The 20,533-nt window shown below is 43.3% G+C and overlaps 1 protein-coding gene and 1 non-coding gene across 3 annotated transcripts in view; one reads left to right on the forward strand and one right to left on the reverse strand.

The window, feature by feature from the left end:
• RETREG1 (reticulophagy regulator 1) overlaps nt 1-20,533 on the reverse strand; it is a 186,322-nt gene that overhangs the window by 147,200 nt on the left and 18,589 nt on the right. Inside the window, exon 1 of one of the 2 annotated variants that reach the window (XM_049861382.1) lies at nt 3,385-3,698. The exons of the other annotated variant lie outside the window; for it this stretch is intronic. The gene's annotated coding sequence lies outside the window, so the exon portion shown is untranslated. Of the gene's footprint in view, nt 1-3,384; nt 3,699-20,533 lie in introns of those variants that run through there. 2 annotated transcript variants of the gene reach the window in all.
• On the forward strand, nt 11,712-11,817 carry LOC126070792 (U6 spliceosomal RNA). Its single transcript, XR_007516309.1, has one exon. It is a non-coding gene; the product is annotated as a U6 spliceosomal RNA (small nuclear RNA).

Below are 20,533 nucleotides of genomic sequence, written 5' to 3' on the forward strand. Positions count from 1 at the left end.
GATTTTGGAAATCAAGACAGGCAAGCGTGACGTATGACAATTATGATATCCATATCACGACGGGTAAACATTAGAGATAACAATTATACGCCATATATAAATATAAAAAACTCTATGCACATCCTAGTTCCCCATTTGTTTTATGAAAGACTATCATATGGTTCAGCTGTAATCAGAAAGGTGAAGCTCTGTAGGATGCGGTCTATCTCTACATTTCAATGTGATGACTGCTCTAAAAAAAAAAAAAATCCCTTACCCAGCTGACTCACATTTAGCTTGTGATCATCACAGGCCACAGACGGGTTCTGGCCTTGCCTGTATAGCATCAGTTCTGATTCATTTTTATATGGAAGACATTTGTCTATTTGCTTTTTATCTTACTGTTTATTTCTTCTACACTTTCTTCTCTTCCGTGTTCTGATTCATTAACACTATACTGAATTTTAAGCAACCAACTGCCTTGTCCCACATGGTAATGTTGGGATGGCTATGGGACAAGTCTCTACTGTTACCTGGGTCAGCTAAGAAATTGGACCCAACTCATACCTTCAGAGACAAAGGAGAGGGTACGGAAAACAGGCAGGGATCCAGGCAAAGCCTGCAGGACTGCTGGGTTAACCTGGTGCTGATGGTAATCTGGGGGCTTGTGTAACCCCCAGATTATGGCCATTACAGGATGCGCCATGGCTTTAAGTGGAAATTTTTTACATCAAATTGTGTGCTTTGATTAACACTGAAATCAGCCCACATTTGCTGCTCATAAGCCATGTGGGAGCTGAGACACTGGCTCCCCAGGGATGCGCGTGTAAAGTCACAGGCTAGGGAGCCAAATTCCTCTCAGGGGATTCATCGTCTTCGCTTTCAGCGACAGGTCATTCAGAAAAAGACCATGGTTTTCTCTCGTTCCCTTGACTGATCTTCAAGCACTGCACGCTCCTGAGGAACCCTGAGTGTAGTGCTCTAAGCAGACACTTGTATCAGCTCAGGCTCCACCATGGGGAGCCACGGCCAAGCGACCGGGCCGCCAGAGAGCACTACAGGCACTGGGCTATGTGGACAACTGACATGACTAAAAGGAGGCTGTTGTTTTTGCCGTTGAGTTGGTTCTGACTCATAGCAACCCCATGGGCACAGCAGATTGCCCCACAGGGTTTTCTAGGCTGTGATCTCTACAGGAGATAACCAGGTCTTTCTCCCAGGGAGCTGCTGGCTGGGTTTGAACTACCAACTTTTCAGTTAGCAGTGGAGTGCTTAACTGTTGCACCACCCAAAACAAAAACTCACTGCCATCGAGCTGACTCTGACTCATAGCGACCCTGTAAGACAGAGTAGAACTGCCCCATAGGGTTTCCAAGGCTGTAAATCTTTACTAAAGTAGACTGCCACATCTTTCTCACACGGAGTGGCTAGTGGGTTTGAACCACTGAACTTTTGGTTAGCAACTGAGTGCTTAACCACTGTGCCACCAGGGCTCCTAAAAAGGTTACCATCCTAGAACAATCTTCTATGGAACTCTACTAGCGGCTAACTCCAAAACATCTAATTTTTTTTTACTAGTGTGCATCCGTTTGACAAGGAAAACCTAACTGAATTTTCCTTTCCGTCATGATTTTAGCAAGATCAAATTAAATGACTCAATAGGACAAACACATTTAAGACAAAGACAGATGGTTCACAAAAACAAACAGAAAAGGCTTCTTCGGTAATAGATGAAAAGGACAGGATTTAATTCTCCCCATGTGTAAAAACCTAACACTCCTTTCCAGGTAAAGCCAGTCCTCTCTGTACCATGAAAATGAATGGTGTCAACCGCTACACTGCACGTTTCAGCCAAAGTCAGTCAGTCTGTGGACAAAAGTGCTGGGACCACTCCCAGCTCTGACATAAAAATTAGTCTGCATTATTTCTTTCACAGAGCCCTTGTGGGGCAGTAGTTAAGAGCTCAGCTACTAACCTAAAGGTCGGCAGTTCATATCCACCAGCCACTCCTTGGAAACCCTATGGAACAGTTCTACTGTGTCCTATAGGTCGCTATGAGTCAGAATCCACTCAACAGCAACAGGTTTTGGTTTATTTTCTTTCATAATAGAAATCCCAAAAATACGGTTTTCCTTTACTGAAAAACATATAATCACAGACTTAGCCCAGATAAGATCCTTAATGTATGCTGGCTTTATCTGATATTACAGTGGCTTTAACTGTAAGAGAAAGAAGGGTCTCGTAAGGTGTAATTATTTATCAGACATTATTCAAAGTCCAGATCACCACATTTTGCTGGAAAATAGCTGTCATCTTTATCAAGAGTTAGACCTACACTACTGGTAGCCACACAGATTAACCTCACAAGATTCAGAATTGTAACTAAACCTTGCCTTTTGCACAGATCCTGCAAAAATAATGGCAGAAGGTACGGTGAGCAATTCAATTATATCCCATCAAGGAAAAAAAATGAATTGTGACCCTCTGAACTGTGAATGGAAACCCTGGTGGCGTAGTGCTGAAGTGCTACGGCTGCTAACCAGAAGGGCGGCAGTTTGAACCCACCAGGCGCTCCCTGGAAACTCTATGAAGCAGTACTACTCTGTCCCTTAGGGTCGCTATGAGTCGGAATCAACTTGACCGCAACGGGTTTTGAACTATAAATGCATCCCAATTTCACAGCTGTTTAGAATGTGTTAAGGAGGGGATATATTCCTTACAAATCAACAAAATATATAGTTTTCGATCACTCAGAAAGAAGGAAATAATCATAAAATGGAGCAAAGTAAAAAAAAAAAGGGACCAATTAATTACAAAACAGAGATTACATGGAACTCAGAAGGCTTTTTTGTCAAGAGAAGTTGTGATGATCTAAAAAATGAATTCTTCTGTTGGGGGCAGTAAAAGAAGTTTTGGATTTAAGTAATGGTTATGGCTGCACAACACTGGGAATGTAATTAACGTCACTGAATTGTACACTTCAAAATGCTAAATTTTATGACATATATACATAAAAAAAGTCACGATTTTAAAAAGTGAATTAGAAGCATGAGAGGAGAGAAATATGAAGAAAAAAAAGGACAGGCTTCTTTTTATAGAGATGAGAAAATCTGAAAGACATTTCTTGGCAAGGAAATACAGGCAATGGGTGGTTCAGTGGTAGAACTCTCATCTTCCATGTGGGAGACCCAGGTTCGATTCCCAGCCAATGCACCTCAAGCTCAGCCAGCACCTGTCTGTCAGTGGAGGCTTGCATGTTGCTATGATGCTGAACAGGTTTCGGCAGAGCTTCCAGACTAAGACAGACTAGGAAGAAAGGCCTGGCAATCTACTTGCAAAATATCAGCCAGTGAAAACCCAAACCATCTGATCCACAACTGATCACAGGGATGGTGCAGGACTTACCAGGAGTCGTGGGCCTACTCAACAGCAACGAACAACGATGATCAAAAAGGTCCTACTGCAGTGGCGGAGGGAGGCAGAGATAGTGATATGCCAGTGAATTCAGGGAATGTGCCCAGGTCAGCAAGACATGGTGGAGAAACAGACAAGACAGTGGGGGAAGGAAGGAGCAGCATTCGTGAGTCCACAGAACCTGAGACGCCAAGGGCACGGCTGCAGTGGAACCAAGGGCACGGCTGCAGAGGAACCAAGTCCATCTGAGGTTGAGACAAGGCAAAATCAAGCCTGCTACCTTGCGATGCAATTAAGAGCAAAGCTACCAATAAATTAAGTCAGAAGCACCCCCATGCCATGAAGCTTTGGGCTGTTCAGCTCCACTGTGTGTTTAAGTTAAATTCCTGCCCATCCCTACTGCTTCATGCGTTCTGAAGGACCTGGTCACTGCATGGGAGGGGATTCCCAAGTACACATATGCAGCCCACTCCAGCTGAGTTACCAGTAAGTTAAGGACTACCTACCAGATTTGGTCATTGAAAGCAGCTAGGAGAACAAAGACGAGTATCAGGTTAAAGTCATGTGTTGTTAAAGTGCAGGACAATATGAGGGAGGAAGGGAAGGAAGGGAGACAGTGAGAGGCAAAGTGAAACCCAAAAGCACAGAGGAAAAAAAAAGAAATGCATGTACGCCAGGAAGCTGACGTAACAAGTGGTTTCAGTTGTTTCTCTGGATTTTTATGCAAATAGGAGCAAGACATTCTGTGTGTCTGCCTGGTGGAACTGGCGTTGTGTGAATGTGGGGTAGAATCACAGCTGTGTACGGGCCAGCACAGCCACTGGGAAACTCCCTCCACACCCCCAGCTCCGCATACCTTGACAGCTTTATCTCTAAGTTGAGGTGCTGACTAGATAATACGTCCTTCCCCAAATAGGCTTACCATCAGAAGTACTTGGGGTACTTTTAAAAATACAGATTCCTGAGCCCCACTCTGGACCTGCGAAATCAGGACCTTGGGAGGTGAGGCACAGGAATCTAATGTCAGTAGCCAGGTGTGAGCACCAGGGAATGCGGTGATCTCTCAAGGCCCTTCTGAAGTAAACATGATCTGAGCCCCCAAACCCAACTCCCAGAGGCATGTCACATAACTGACCCCAAACAGCAAGCTGAGCCCCAGAGCCACTTCCTTCCTTCACAAGTAAACACACATACTGGGTGCGTGACACTCACCAATGACTTCAACACCCAAGAAAGAAATAAGCTCATGTATAATGGCAACCTACTATATGCCTGGAGCCCTGGTGGCACAGTGGTGAAGAACTCGGCTGCTAACCAAAAGGTCAACAGTTCAAATCCACCAGCTGCTCCTTAGAAACCCTATGAAGCAGCTCCACTCTGTCCTCTAGGGTTGCTATGCCCTCTAGGGTTGACTCGACAGCAACGGGTAGATTAGTACATGCTTGGTATTTGTCACATGTCTATCTCATTTAATTTAACTTAATGCTCCCACATAATCCAATGAAGTAAGGTCTATGGAAATGATATATCCACAATCAGATATATGGATATTAAATTGAGCAATCTGTCTAATATCATGTAGCCTATAACTGAAAGAGAATCCTTGGGTAGGCTGTTAGGGATTGAATTGTGTCCCCCAAAAATATGTGTTGTAAATCCTAAGCTGTATGCCTGTGGTTACAATCCCACTTGAGAATGGGTTGTCTTTGTTATGTCAATGAGACAGGATTAGTGTAGGGTATGTCTTCAGTCAACCTCTTATAAAATATAAAAGGAGATTAAAAAAGCAAAGATGGGAGAAGGTAGACGCCCAGCCACATGAAGATCACCAAGGAGGCAAGGAATAAGGGCCTTCCCCCAAAGCCAACAAGTAGACAAAGCCTTGCCCTAGAGCTGGTGCCCTGAATTCAGCCTTCTAGCCTCCTGCACTGTATTTGAAATAAATTTCAGTTACAGCCACCCACTTGTGGTATTTCCGTTTATAGCAGCACTAGATAACGAAGACAGAATTTGGTACCGCAAGAGTGGGGCGCTACTCTAACAGATACCTAAAATGTGGAATCACTTTTGGAATTGGATAGTGGGTTGAGGCTGGAAGAGTTTTTTATATTTTATTTTCTTTTATTGTGCTTTAGGTGAAAGTTTACAGCTCAAGTTAATCTCTCATTCAGTGAATCTTTCCACATCTCCTTGACATGAAAAGATAAACAATCAATGAAAAAGAGCAAGCCTCTAACAAAAATGAAGGTCACCGATGGCTACCCCGAGGTCACCAAGAGCCAAAACAATGAAATGAACAGTAGTGCCGCCTAACTTGTTAAAAGTGAATCTCTGGGGATGTTTTTAACGCTTCTCACTATTTACCAGAAAGAAGCTATGAAGTAAGAAGAACAAGAGAAACGGTGATTAGAAAAGTTTTAGGTGAGAACGAAACCACTCCCTCCAACATACACTATTTAAGAACTCGCATGGGTTTGCTGGAAGGTGTTATCTTTACCCAGCAGGTTTGCCTGTTCTCGATTCCTTTTGTGTGCACACATGTGCTGTACACAGTGGTAGAAACAACCCTAACAACGTTCTCTAATTAAACAAGGGAGACAAAGCATTCCCTCAGCGCGGGCTCCAAACCAAACTCCAACGGAAAACATATGTCTCTCATAATACCACCTGAGATTTCCAGGACCATATGAATTCTCCAGACGAGAAAGACAAGGCCTGGGGAAAACAACACAGGGAACAGGAATAAAAGAATAGGTAATAAGGAAAGGTTCCAGGTTCTCGTTAAGCTCTCCGAAGGAGCGACGCAGCTTCTGTGTTTAGAACGGTGGAAGTTAAAGAGGAACAACAAAAGCAAATGCCTCAGTTCTACCACAAATACACTCGGCACTGTGAACCTGGAATAAAACAAGATCTACTTTTCAAATGATAAGCTTACATTTCAACCAGATGAGAAGTGAATCAGGGGTAAAACTGTGCTTACCAAGAATGACATGGAGCAATGGCCTCAGTTAGTCTAGAAGCTGTCTTTCAAAAATAATGCATAATCCAATTCATGAAAAGGTTTACACACAGAAAGAAACAACCTTTAGTAGTTACAAGGGAGGGGAGAAGTGGGGAGGGAAAAGTACTAGCTACACAATAGGTAAGTGGTAACTTTGGAGAAGGGCAAGACAGTACACAATACTGGAGAAGTCAGCACAGTCTGACCAAGGCCAGGTCACGGAAGCTTCATAGACACATCCAAACTCCCTGAGGGACCCAATTACTGGGTTGAGAGCTGGAGACCATGGTCTCGGGGGACATCTAGCTCAACTGGCATAACACAGTTTATAAAGAAAATGTCCTACATCCTACTTTCATGAGTAGCGTCTGGGGTCTTAAAAGCTTGTGAGCAGCCATCTAAGGTACTCCAGTGGTTCCACCCTGTCTGGAGCAAGGGAGAATGAAGAAAAACAAAGACACAAGACAAAGATTAGTCCAAAGGACTAATGGACCACAACTACCACAGTCTCCACCAGGCTGAGTCCAGCACAGCTATGTGGTGCCCGGCTACCACCACCGATTGCCCAGGCAGGGATCACAATACAGGGTCCCGGACAGAGCTGGAAAAAAATGTAGAACAAAACTCTAATTCACAAAAAAAGACCAGACTTGCTGGTCTGACAGAGACTGGAGAAACCCTGAGAGTATGGCCCCCAGATACCCTTTTAACTCAGTACTGAAGTCACTCCTGAGGTTCACCTTTCAGCCAAAGATTAAATAGGCCTATTAAAACAAAACAAGCCTAAAGGGGCACATCAGCCCAGGGGAAAGGAGAAGGCAGGAGGGGATAGGAAAGCTGGTAACGGGGAACTCGAGGTTGAGAAGGGAGTCTTGACACGTTGTGGGGTTCGCAACCAACGTCACAAAACAGTATGTGTATTATTGTTTAATGAGAAGCTTGTCTGCTCTAGAAACCTTCATCTAAAGTACAATAATAAAAAAAAATAACGTATAATCCAGTCATGTAGTTGGCTACATGTGAACTTCAAATTTACTATACCCAAAAGGACTAGACCATTTTGATAAATGAGAACGTGGGTTCTCTGGCAGAAGGCGTTTGTTTTCAAAGGCTTGGGGAAGTCACAGCAGTGAGTCAAGGCACCACCGCGGGCACCTTGGTCATACTCAGTAGCAACACAGCACTGAAAACAAAACCCAGTTTCCTTGGCAACCTACAACTAAAGTTAGGTCACCCCATGACTCTCGCAGAGCTTTTTTATTCCATAGCACTGGCCTTGATTTCTAATGGTGTATTTGCTTGTTCTTTTGTTTATCGTCTGTTTTCCCCCCTACACCAAACGACAATCTCAATGGGGGAAGAGACCACTCTTGTTCACGAAGAGTGTCATTCCAGCACTAGTCAATGCCTGGCCTATTTGTTGTTGCTGTCGCTGTTAACGGTCATCAAGCCAGCTCCGACACATGGCAACCTTATGTATAACAGAGCAAAGTGTTGCCTGGTCCTGCACCATCTTCATAATTGTTGGAATATTTAAGTCTATTGTTTTGGCTATTGTGACAATTCATTTTTTTGTGTGGTTACTCATTCAGTGTTAGCTGAATGAGTGATTCAATTAATGTGGTCAATTACTCATGGTTATAATTAATGTAATCATTAATCATGAATTCCCTCAAGCACACTACCAGAACAGCAAGAGCTCGCTGAAGGTGAAAGAATATATGGGGGGCATCAAAATTTCTCTACAATTTTTGAAGACATTTGGGAAGCAACTGATAACATGAATGGCCCAAGGACTTTGGCTTTCATTATTTTTTGTTTCTTTAAGGGAAGACCTGGCTTCTGATAAGCTATTAGAAGTCAGTCTGGCTCTCCTAATCTACAACCAGGCTGAAGCCATGTTATAATGGTGTAATTGATCAGGTCAAAGAGGCTGATGCCCTGGGTGACTCACTCATCCTCATCACCAGAGAACTCTAGCAGACATATCATCTTCAAATCTAAGCAGCTCTGCTTACTATGACAACCACACAAATACAGAACATGTGTCAGGATTTCTTCATAGACATCTGAGAGTTCTTCTAACTAAAACCCAAAGATCATCTGGCTTTCTAGGTTTAAAAGCCAAGGACCATAGTCTCATGGGCAATATATATAGCTCACGAAATTCATGTTCTGCATACTAGGGAAGTGAGTAGCATCTGGGATCTTAAAAGCTTGCAAGCGGCCATCTCGGATACAACTATTAGTCTCCACTCATCAGGAGCAAAAGAGTAAAAAGATAACCAAAATCACAGAGGAGAAACAAATCTACAAGACTGATAACCTACCCAAGCCATGACCTCAAATACCCTGAGTCCAAAAGAACTAGATGGTACCACCACTGACAGATCGGACCTAGGGCATAATAGGTGATTCTGCTTAGAATGGGAGAAAAATGCAGGACAAAACACAAATTTTTGAAGAAGTCCAAACTGGCTGGACCATTGGAGACCAGAGGACTCCCTGACACTATCACCCTGAGATGCTTATTAAACCTTGAACCAAAACTATCCTCTGAGATCAGCTTTTAACAGAAAAGCAGAATGACACACAAAATAAAGGACATTATCCATTAGATTGGTGCTCTACTAAAAAACTGTCTGTATGAGTCTAAAAGGTCAACATTTAATCCAAAGCAAAGATGAGAGATAAGGGGACAGGGTAACTAGAGTACTGGAAATGGAACAACCAGAACACAATTAATGAGAAGGTGGCTCAATGTGGAAAATGGAACTAGTGTCATTGATCAATTTGTGGAAAAACTGTCAAACGGGAACCTAACTTACTATGTCAACTTTCACCAAGTTGAAAACACAATAAAATATTATTTTTTAAAAAGCCAAGGATCATTATTTATATTCTGGGGTCGTGGCCAAGAAAGTTTCTTTTTCTAATGGCCATACTTTTGTATGCCATGGGCATAGGGCAAGCATTTAATGATCACGGGCTCCTAAGTCTTAAGCCATACCGCCTGTCTGCACCAGGCAAACCCACAAACCACCAGAGATTCCGTGGGTAACATCTGAGCTAAAAGCAAGCATATACATAAAATTAAATGTCCTAACCACCCACTGCATTCAGCTATGCATAATGATATTAATAAAAATGAAAATTTTTCCAGATTTCTGTTCTGATAAATTAACGCTACCATTAACATTAGTGAATTGAAAGAACAGAAAAGCAATTTTTAAATTATAATACTTCTACTTATATCCTAAAATCTATTCTGATAATTAAATGTAGAACTTGAGACAAAAGGGAAATCTTACTGTTAAATATCTTTCAATAATTTAGACATCTGTTATAAGAAAAAGTTAATTTTCATAAATTACCATAATGAATTGGTTCAAAGTCTTTCACTAAAATTCATGATATTATAGATAACACAGAGCCCTGGTAGCGCAGTGGTTAAGTGCTCGGCTGCTAACCAAAAGATAGGCAGTCCGAATCCACCAGCTACTCCTTGGAAACCCTGCGGGGCAGTTCTGCTTTGCCCTATAGGGTCACTAGGAGTTGGAATTGACTCAATGGCAACGAGTTTGGTTTGGTTGGTTTTACAGATGTTACATTGATGCAAGCTGTTGTTTTTAATTTATGCAGAAGGTATTTAGAAGTTAAATTCAAAAGGTATACAAGAAGATACACACTCATTCCTAAAAAGATGAAAAAGGTTTCCATAATACAGTCAATACTCTAAGATATAACCATTGTGGTTTCAGGAACTCAACTGCAGTAAGTTTCATGTGCTGCCCTTCAGCTTAGAAGCCATTTCTTCCACACACACACAGGGACTTGGACTTTATAGAACTCATGAGACCATGAGACAGAGACCACAAAGCCTTCAATTTCTGACTCAGTGAAATTCCCCTCTCAGGGTACAAGTGACACGTACACATTTATAGCGGCTGCAGCCTTCTGCACCGGGCCCCCTAAGCTATGCTATTTTAACTGTTGGCTAGCTCTGTATCTTGTTTTTGTTTTGCACAAAAGGCTGACTTTTTAAACACCGAGTGCACGTATGTTTTTTGTTTATGAACTCAGTGTATATATTGCGTAACAGCTATGGGAAAACTTTAACGAGAGGTCAACAGCCATCTTAGATTTTACTAACAAAAAAAGGCCTCAGGCTGGGTTACAATAACTAATATAATTATTAACCATGTCTGTTTTCACAGGTCTTGGTGTTTTAGCAAAAACAGTATCAATTTTTTTTTAGTAATACTTTATTGTGTTTTTGATGAAGATTTACACACTACTTTAGGTTCCCATTCAGCAATTTCTACACAAATTGTTCAGTGACCCTGGTTACTTCCTTCACAACCATTCTGGTTGTTCTACTTCCGTTAACCTAGTTTCCCTCCCTGCCCCTTACATTCTCATTTTGTTTTAAAGTAATTGCTGACTGTTTGGTCTCACATAAATGATTTTTTAAAGGAGCACAGTACTCGAGGGTGATATTCTTTATTTTTTTGGTAACTGTTATTTAGCTAAAAAGTGACCAGAGGGGCTAGTTTCAGTTCAACATTTAAAGAGCAGCACAGGGCAACAGTCTCAGGGTGACCTCCAGTCTTGACTGGTCCAGTAAGCCTGATTTTTTTTCCTAAGATTTTTAGGTTCTGTTTCACGTTTTTCTTCATTTTATCAAAATTCATCTGTTGTGGCTCTGATAAGAATGGTCAGTAGTGGTAGCTGGGCATCATCTAGTTCTGGTCTCAGGGTAGAGAGGTTGTGGTTCATGTAGACTATTAACCCTGTAAAATAGTGTCTTCTTTGAGTCAGTTTTCCACACAAACCAATTTGTAGTTCTAAAACATATAAAAATGCTTCCTCTGAATAGTAACCATGTTTTCAGTTTATAAGAATATCCCCTATGAAAGGTTTTCCGGAATAACAGTACATTCATCATTCAAAAGAAAATGGCGACCAGACTTGCTGGCCTGACAGATACTGGAGAAACCCTGAGAGTATGGCCCCTACACTCCCTTTCAGCTCAGTAATGAAGTCACTCTTGAGGTTCACCCTTCAGCCAAAGATTGGACAAGCCCATAAAACAAAACAAGACTAAAGGATCGCACCAGCCCTGGGGAAGGGACTAGAACGCAGGAGGGGACAGGAAAGCTGGTAATAGGGAACCTAAGGTTGAGAAGAGAGAGCATTGACATGTCATGGGGTTGTTAACAAATGTCATAAAACAATATGTGTACTAACTGCTTAATGAGAAACTAGTTTGTTCTGTAAACCTTCATCTAAAGTACAACAACTGAAAACTGGCATTGTGCTCGCTTCGGCGGCACATACACGAAAATTGGAATGATACGGAGAAATTAGCATGGCCCCTGCACAAGGATGACATGCAAATTCATGAAGCATTCCATATTTCAAAAAAAGAAAAGAAACTGGCATTATCTTTGTTGTTGTTTTCAGCTGCCATCGATTTGACTCTGACCCATGGCGACCTTAGGTACAACACAACAAAACACTGCCTAGTCCTGTGTCAACCTCACAATCATGTTCAAGTCCACTGTTGCAGCTATTACGCAAATCCACCTCACCTAGGGTCTCCCATGCCCACATTGGCCCTCTACTTCACTAGACACGATGTCCTCCTCTAGCGATTGATCCCTCCTGATGACGTACCCAAGGCAAGCATGTCGGACAATGTTCTGTTGTGACCCATAAATTTTCACTGGCTAATGAAACCTGTCCACCATGGGTAACCCTGCTTGTATTTGAAATAGCAGTGGCATAGCTTCCAGCATCACCAGCCACCACACGCAACACACAAGCCACCACAGTACGACAAACTGACAGATGGTGGTGGAGCACTGGCTGTTAAACACCTTTTTTCAGGCAGATGTTGTCAAAAGCAAGATATTACTACTGAGAGCAAGACAAACTTTTCCCGGGAAGGAGTGACTTTTGACAAACCCTGGCTCATTTGTGAGGCAGACAGATAGCAACAGGGAATTTTGAGGCAAATATCTGAAGCCCACAGCTTGGAAGCTTTGAGGGTTCTGGAAAACCATGACAAGATCTGGCAATACACCCATTCTCAGCCCCCAAGGCTCCCAAGAGGTACTCAAATCAACACGGAGCTATAAAATCTGATCAGTGATTCTGGCACATGGGAACATCATTCTTCGGCTTTCCCAGGTTTCATCATGGTCACTGCTTCAACCAGCCAGCAGCACGTATTTTAAAAAGGGGTCAGGAGACTCTAATATTAGCAGTGTTGTTATCACCAGCTCACCACGGGACTGTGGGACCCAGTATTCTTCATCTGTAAAATGGGGTGGTTAAAGTACAGCAAAGGTTCCCTACCTTTTATTTCATCACACGGATGTCTTCTTTTGAAAGGTGTTAGCTGGTAACAAAACCAATGATGTGTTTACTAGGTCAAAGCCAGTGTAACTGAATCATAAAAATTTTAACAAAAAACAACGTTGCTGTCGAGTGGATTCTGACTCATGGCAACACATGGGTATCAAGAGTTGAACTGGACTCCACAGGGTTTTCTGTGGCTGATTTTTTGGAAGTAGATCACCAGGCCTTTCTTTCCAGGCGCCTCTGGGTGGACTCGAACCACCAAGCTTTTGGTTAGCAGTGAGCAAGTTAACTGCCTGTACCACCCAGGGACTCCTACAACTTTATCGCAGAATTTAAGTAAATATCCTCCACCAGGTCATCTGAAACACTGAAAACACATTACTACCTGCAAAGAGCTGGAGAGCTCGGGATTCTAGGTGATTTTGGCCAATTTGTTCTATGATTCCTAGGCTGCAATCTGCTACTCTAGGTGCACATTTCTTTCTGAGCTACGCAGACAGGCAAAACACAAGCAAAAGTGCCAGGGTGAGTTTTTGGAAGCTGACAAATCGTATTTGGCACCTATGTAGCATTAAGCTCCAAACCAAACCTAAAACATAAACAGCAGTTAACACTCTCCAAACTCACTGCATCTTAGCCTGCGACCGGTTAGGACATTTGTTCTGAGTGCTGTGCTAACAAGGCCAAGGTAGGGCTTCTCTGGGCATTTTGGTTCAATTAAGGAGCCCTAGTACAGTGGTGAGGTGCTCAACCGAGTTCAAACCCACCAGCTGCTCCACGGAAGAAAGATACGGCAGTCTGCTTCCACAGATTACAGCCTTGGAAACCCAATGGGGCAGTTCTACCCTGTCCTACAGGGTCACTATGAGCCAGAATCGACTCCATGGCAGTAGGTTTGGTTTTTTTTATTTGTTTGTTTCTTTGTTTGGTTCAATTAAGTACAGCCTATTCTACGACTGATGAAGCACTGGCGGTCCAGTGGTAGAATTCTCGTCTTCCATGAGAGAGACCTGGGTTCAATTCCCAGCCAGTGCACCCCATGCAGGGTCACCACCCGTCTGTGAGTGGAGGCTTGCATGTTGCTATGATGCTGAACAGGTTTCAGCGGAGCTTCCAGGCTGAGACGGACTAGGAAGAAAGGCCTTGCAATCTACTTCCAAAAATCAGCCAATGATAACGTTATGGATCACAACAGTCCAATCTTCAACTGATCATGGGGATGGTGCAGGACTGGGCAGAGCTTTGTTCCATTGTACTCGGGGTCACCATGAGTCAGGAGCCGATTTGAGGGCAGAATAAAACGTTTTCTAGGGTCACAGCCTGTTCCAGGAAAGCATGCTCTTTGCCTGGCCTGACACCCACCCTTCAAGGCACAACTCAGCAAAGCCCACAAGATCCACCCAGCGCTGCATCACTGCACAACTCCAGGGGGCGCCACTGATACTGCTGTCTATGTGGAAGCCCCTTGAAGATGTGCAACACAGAAGCCTTGAGTTCAACTCCATTCACCTGGAGGATGGACTGCAAAACTCATAAGCAGCTTTTGTATGACAAGCAAATGGTGAGATCTGGAAGTACAAAAGGCACAAAGAAATACTATAAGCTTACCCTGGAGATCTAAACACAGGATCCCTGTGGCTGATTCCCTGTGCACCTAAATACAGGTAGTCCTCGACTTACAACGTATTGCAGTTACAATGACCCACACTTGCAACCACCTTTTTTTTTTTTAATCTTATAATTAGTTAATACATACTACATACAATGTTGCACCGCATAGATTCCTGATGTTATCACTACCTATAAGTTTACATGTAATGTTTCCAACCCCCAAAGACAAATAAAAATCGGATTTATAAAGGACAATAACAATGAAAACTAAAAAAAAAAAAAAGAGGTACTCTTCTTATGTCAGAACAGACTTACAATGAAGTCATTAGTACAGAACCCCATAGTAAGTTGGGGGGCTACCTGTAGTAGAAATCATAAATCAATAGTTGGACCAACTACAGAGAAATACATTTCTACCAAGTGACATGGAAAAAATATTGAACAAGCAGACGCTCAAACTGCAATTAACGGACAATACAACCCCGTGAGCCCAGGGCAAACCCTGCAGTCAGACTACCTGGGTGTCAACCAGGACCCAGCACACATGAGCTATATGCCCTTGGCAAGTTGTCAACGTCTCCGGGCCTCAGTATCATCTGTAAAATGGGAATATCAGTAAGGATACCTATACCTCCTCATATGGTTGTTGTACAGAGATTGTCACGGATTGAAATATGTCCCCCAGAAATATCGGTCAACTTGGCTAGGCCATGATTCCCAGTACTGTGTGACTGTCCACCATTCTGTCATCTGATGTGATTTTCCTATGTATTGTAAATCCTGCCTCTATGATGTTAATGAGGTGGGATTATCGGCAGTTATGTTAATGAGGCAGAACTCAATCTACAATACTGAAATACTTTATTAGATTATGTCTTAAGTCAATCTCTTTTGAGATATAACAGAGAAAAGCGAGCAGAGAGACATGGGGGACCTCATACTATCAAGAAACAAGAGCCAGGAGAATATAGGTCTTTTGGACCCAGGGTCCCTGTACTGAGAAGCTCTTCCACCACGGAAGATTGATGACAAGGACCTTTCCCCAGAGTTTAGAGAGAAAGCATTCCCCTGGAGCTGGCACCCTGAATTTGGACTTCTGGCCTCCTAGGCTATGAGATAATAAATTTCTCTTTGTCAAAGCTGTCCACTGTGGTATTTGTTACAGGAGCACTAGATGACTAAGACACAGACTGAGAGATAATACATGTGAACTGCTTAAAACATCTGCCCCAGAGCAAGTACTCAGGGCATATCAGTTTTGGATTATATTATCATTATGATTCACTGGCATGTCACTATGTTTTCAACATCAAAGCCAAAAGCATCACAGATCTTCAATCAGTCCTAACCTTGGTGCCATAACAATCAAGTTGCCTTTCTCTTCTCAACTCCAAATGTCCCCAGGGAGCCCTGCAGTCTCCCTGGGGGTGGCATTCAGGGTTGGGCCAAGCCCCAGACTCAGTGGGAAGCCGGCTACCATTTCATACCCCTCCCAGGAGAACCACCACCTGTCCGTCAGTTTGTCTTACTGTGGTGGCTTGCATTTTGCTGTGATGCTGGAAGCTATTCAACTGATATTTCAAATACCAACAGTGCCACCCAGGCAAAGATAGACCAGGCAAAAAGCCCTGGCAACCTACTTTCAAAAATCAGCCAACAAAAACCGTTTGGGTCACAACAGAACAGTGTCTGATATACTGCTGAAAGACAACCCTCTAGGTGAATCCCCTCAGTTGGAAGACACTCAAAATACACAGCGGCCACAACAACGAACTCAAGCATACCAAAGACCGATCATGAAGATGGCACAAGACCAGGCAATATTTGGTTCTGTTATACGTGGGGTCACCGTGGGTTGGAACCGACTCGACGGCAACTCACAACAATGACATCCTCTTGTACTCTTAGAATACAAACACCATCATCAAAGCCAGATAACCAATCCAATACCACCCAGGATACGGCAAAAGTGTTCCTTAAAGATGTCATTTTTGCAAACACTAGATTCCCCGAGGATCACATCCCAACTGCATAGTTTACCACTACAGACCACAAAGTTGTAAGCTCACCTAAGAGCAGGCAGAGTCCACACGATGGTTTACCTGTGTAGAAAGAACCCTTCCTGGATCAAAAGGGCAGACACAAACAGGAAGTGAAACATGATGAAGCTGTACCATTTGCCCACTGAAAGAAATCCACACCCGCTGTAGGTAATTAGTGCCTAAAACAGAACCAAAAGTGGCTGGGGGCGGGGGGGGGGGGCTCTGCAGAAACCATGCCTTGGTTGATGCCAACATTTTCCTTTGAAAAATAAATTAGCTTCTTTCTCTAAAGCAGACAGAGATAGCAAGCTATACGAAAGAGAACTGATGTTTCATTTGAGAAGTAAATTAACTTTGTCCTCTGGAAGACAGAATAGATAAGGCATGACCTAAGACGCATGCTGTAATTTTAAACTACAACCTACCTTGTGCTACCACCTAGCTCACTGGGAAATTTATACGTATCTCTGTAGAACTCTCCTACAGGGTTTCCAAGGAGGAGCTGGTGGATTTGAACTGGTGATCTCTTGGTTAGTAGCCAAGCCCTTAACCACTGCACCAAACCAAAAAAAAAACCAAACTCATTGCTGTCCAGTCAATTCCGACTCACAGTGACTCTATAGGACAGAGTAGAGCTGCCCCATAGGGTTTCCAAGGAGGGGCTGGTGGATTCAAACTGTCAACCTTTTGGTGAGCATCTGAGCTCTTAACCACTACACCACCAGGGCTCCAACCACTGCACCAGGGCTCCATACACATATATATATATATACACACACACATACACACGCGCACGTGCACACACACACTTGGTTGGAATCCAAGCTCTACTGCATACTGTCATTTTGGTGCAAGTTTGCTTACATGCTGAGCCTCAACACCCCATCTGCAAAATGGGTCCAAAGACACCTTGCATGTAGTTTGAGAATTAAGTAAAATAACTATGTCAAGAGCTCAGCATAGTAGGAGCTCAATAAACGGTCACTGTTGACATCAATTATCACTGCAGGTATCACGCAGTAAAATCATACAAGGTCACAGAAAGGGAGCCACAAAGTGTGTCCAAAGGAAACGAGTTCAATACACAGTAACCAAATTGGTTTATCTAGAAACAGTGTGCCTGCGTAGCCACAATTTAGGCGAACTCTCGTCACCATCTGAGTTTATCTTTCAAATGAAAGGTTTCATCAGTCGGTCAGCGTCTGGAAAGAGCTGAGAGGGTGGCTGCCTCTTTTCTCCATTCTAACATCACTATCAGGAGCAAGGAAGAGGCCTCACACTGCAAAGTGTGTTTTCACTTGGGAATTGTTATTTACTCTCGAGTCAAAAGTACTTCTTTCCCTCTACTGGTCCCACCCTGTCTGAAGCAAGGGAGAATGAAGAAAACTAAAGACACACGGCAAAGATTTGTCCAAAGGACTAACGGACCACAACCTCCACCAGACTGAGTCCAGCACAACTACATGGTGCCCGGCTACCACCACTGACTGCTCTGACAGGGATTGCAATAGAGGGTCCCGGATAGAGCTGGAGAAAAATGTAGAACAAAATCTTAACTCACAAAAAAAGGCCAGATTTACTGGCCTGACAGATACCACTTTAACTGAGTACAGAAGTCACTCCTGAGGTTCACCCTTTGGCCAAAGGTTAGACAGACCCATAAAACAAAACGAGACTAAATGGGCACACCAGCCCAGGGGCAAGGACTAAAGGCAGGAGGGGACAGGAAAGCTGGTAATAGGGAACTCAAGGTCGAGAAGCTGAGAGTGTTGATATTTTGTGGGGTTGGCAACCAATGTCACAAAGAAATATGTGTATTAACTGTTCAATGAGAAACTAAATTTGCTCTGTAAACCTTCATCTAAAGCACTACATATAGATATATATATGTGTATATCTTTTTATATATATATAGAGAGAGAGATACCTACAGATATTTCCTTCCCAAAGAAGCTGAAATCAGCAGAGAAACAAAGAACATTGCAACAAATCTTTCTGACAACTCTTTGGAAATACCTGAGTGTTACATTTTTAAAAGTAAGTCTGTGTTGTTACGTGGATACCACGGGCCCATTTTATCTAGCTTCCTTACTAAATAGGAAATTTCTCATAAAATGTTTTATGTTAAACTAATACAGGATAGGTGTGACCATGATACTAAATTTAATACTACAAAGTGTGGAATCACCTGTAGAAATCCATTTGGCCTTTGTTCTGGGTTTTTTCTGCCATGTCAACACCTGAGGCTAAGGAATAGAGGCTGACCGTTAATTTTTTGTCTGCTACTTCCATGGGCAATGACAGTGGATCCAAGGAAAATGAAATCCTTGACGACTTCAATCTTTTCTCCATTTATTGTGATGTTGCTCATTGGTCCAGCTTTGAGGATTTTTCTTTTCTTTATGTTGAGGTGCAATCCATACTGAAGGCTGTGGTCTTTGATCTTCATCAGTAAGTGCCTCAAGTCCTCCTCCCTTTCTGCAAGCAAGGTTGTGTCATCTGCGTATCACGGGTTGTTAATGAGTTTTCCTCCAATCCTGATGCCCTGTACTTCTTCATATAGTCCAAGTTCTCAGATTATTTGCTCAGCATACAGATTGAATAAGTACGGTGAAAGGATACAACCCTGACACACCTTTCCTGATTTTAAACAATGCAGTATCCACTTGTTCTATTCTAACAACTGTCCCTCGGTCTATGTATGGGTTCCACATGAGCACAATTATAATTAAATGCTTTGGAATTCCCATTCTTTCCAATGTTAGCCATAATTTGTTGTGATCCACACAGTCAAATGCCTTTGCATAGTCAGTAAAACACAGGTAAACATCTTTCTGGTATTCTCTGCTTTCAGCCAGGATCCAGCTGACATCAGCAATGATATCCATGTCCTCTTCTGAATCCAGCTTGAATTTCTGGCAGTTCCCAGTCGATGTACTGCTGCAGCAAAATTCTACTTGTGTGTGGTATTAATGACACTGTTCGATAATTTCAGCATTCTCTCGGATCACCTTTCTTTGGAATGGGCACAAATATGGATCTCTTCTAGTGGGTTGGCCAAGTAGCTGTCTTCCAAATTTTTGGCAGAGATGAGCGAGCACCTCCAACACTGCATTCGTTTGTCAGAAGATCTCAATTGGTATTCCGTCAATTCCTGGAGCCTTGTTTATCACCAATGCCTTCAATGCAGCTTGGACTTCTTCCTTCAGTACCATCGGTTCCTGATCACAGGCTACCTCCTGAAATGGCTAAATGTTGACCAATTCTTTTTGGTACAGTGATCTCCCACTTACCAAGTCAGGGGCTAGCCTGGAGGACCAAGCCACAGAGGGTCCCAGGAATACAGCATGCAGCCCTGTGCTCCACTGAGACCAATCCATGACGCTGCTGCCAGGAGGTGGTGACGTGGAGGAGGGAAGAGGGAATCCTGTGACCCTGCTGGAGAGGTCTGGAAATGCCATGCCCCTGCTCTCGCTAAGGTCCTGAAGATGGAGCGGGACAAGGTAACATCTCCTCCTGCCCCAGAGCCAACGGCAACTAATAATGACAACTACAAGGCCTGGAAGGAGCAATCACAAGCCCGATGCCAGATGACTTCCATTGTTACCTGGGTTGCCTTCTTCAAACAGCTCTCTCCTGGGGCTCCCTGATGCTCTGAACTCTGGATAAGGTCGGTTTTCCTCAACGTGGGCCCAGGCTCTCTTCTCATATCACCCAACAAATGTTCCCTAGGGATTTTACACACTCCCAAAGCCAAAAACAACCCAACACCCACACACCCAAATCTATAGTTTAGTCTAACCTGTACCTTGTGCATCACCCCCTATAACCAACCCTGCAATGACTTATTTCATTCCCCACCAGCACATCCAATTCAGCATCCCCAAAACTGGGCATAGCGCCCTCCTCCCCACCTGCCCCAACCTGCTGCAACAACTCCCATGTATCACACTCCTAACCCAAACATTCTTCCGCCTCTCTCTCTTCCCCCACCCAGGAAATCACTCAGGCCTCTAATTTTTCCCTTCAGAATCTCTGAGGCCATGTCTTCTTTCCCATCCCCGCTGCCACTGCCATGTTCGGCCTCTCACCACCATATAACTTCTGAAAAAGTCTT

The sequence above is a fragment of the Elephas maximus genome, chromosome 2 (assembly GCF_024166365.1).
Source record: "Elephas maximus indicus isolate mEleMax1 chromosome 2, mEleMax1 primary haplotype, whole genome shotgun sequence".
NCBI classification, from domain to species: Eukaryota; Metazoa; Chordata; class Mammalia; order Proboscidea; family Elephantidae; genus Elephas; species Elephas maximus.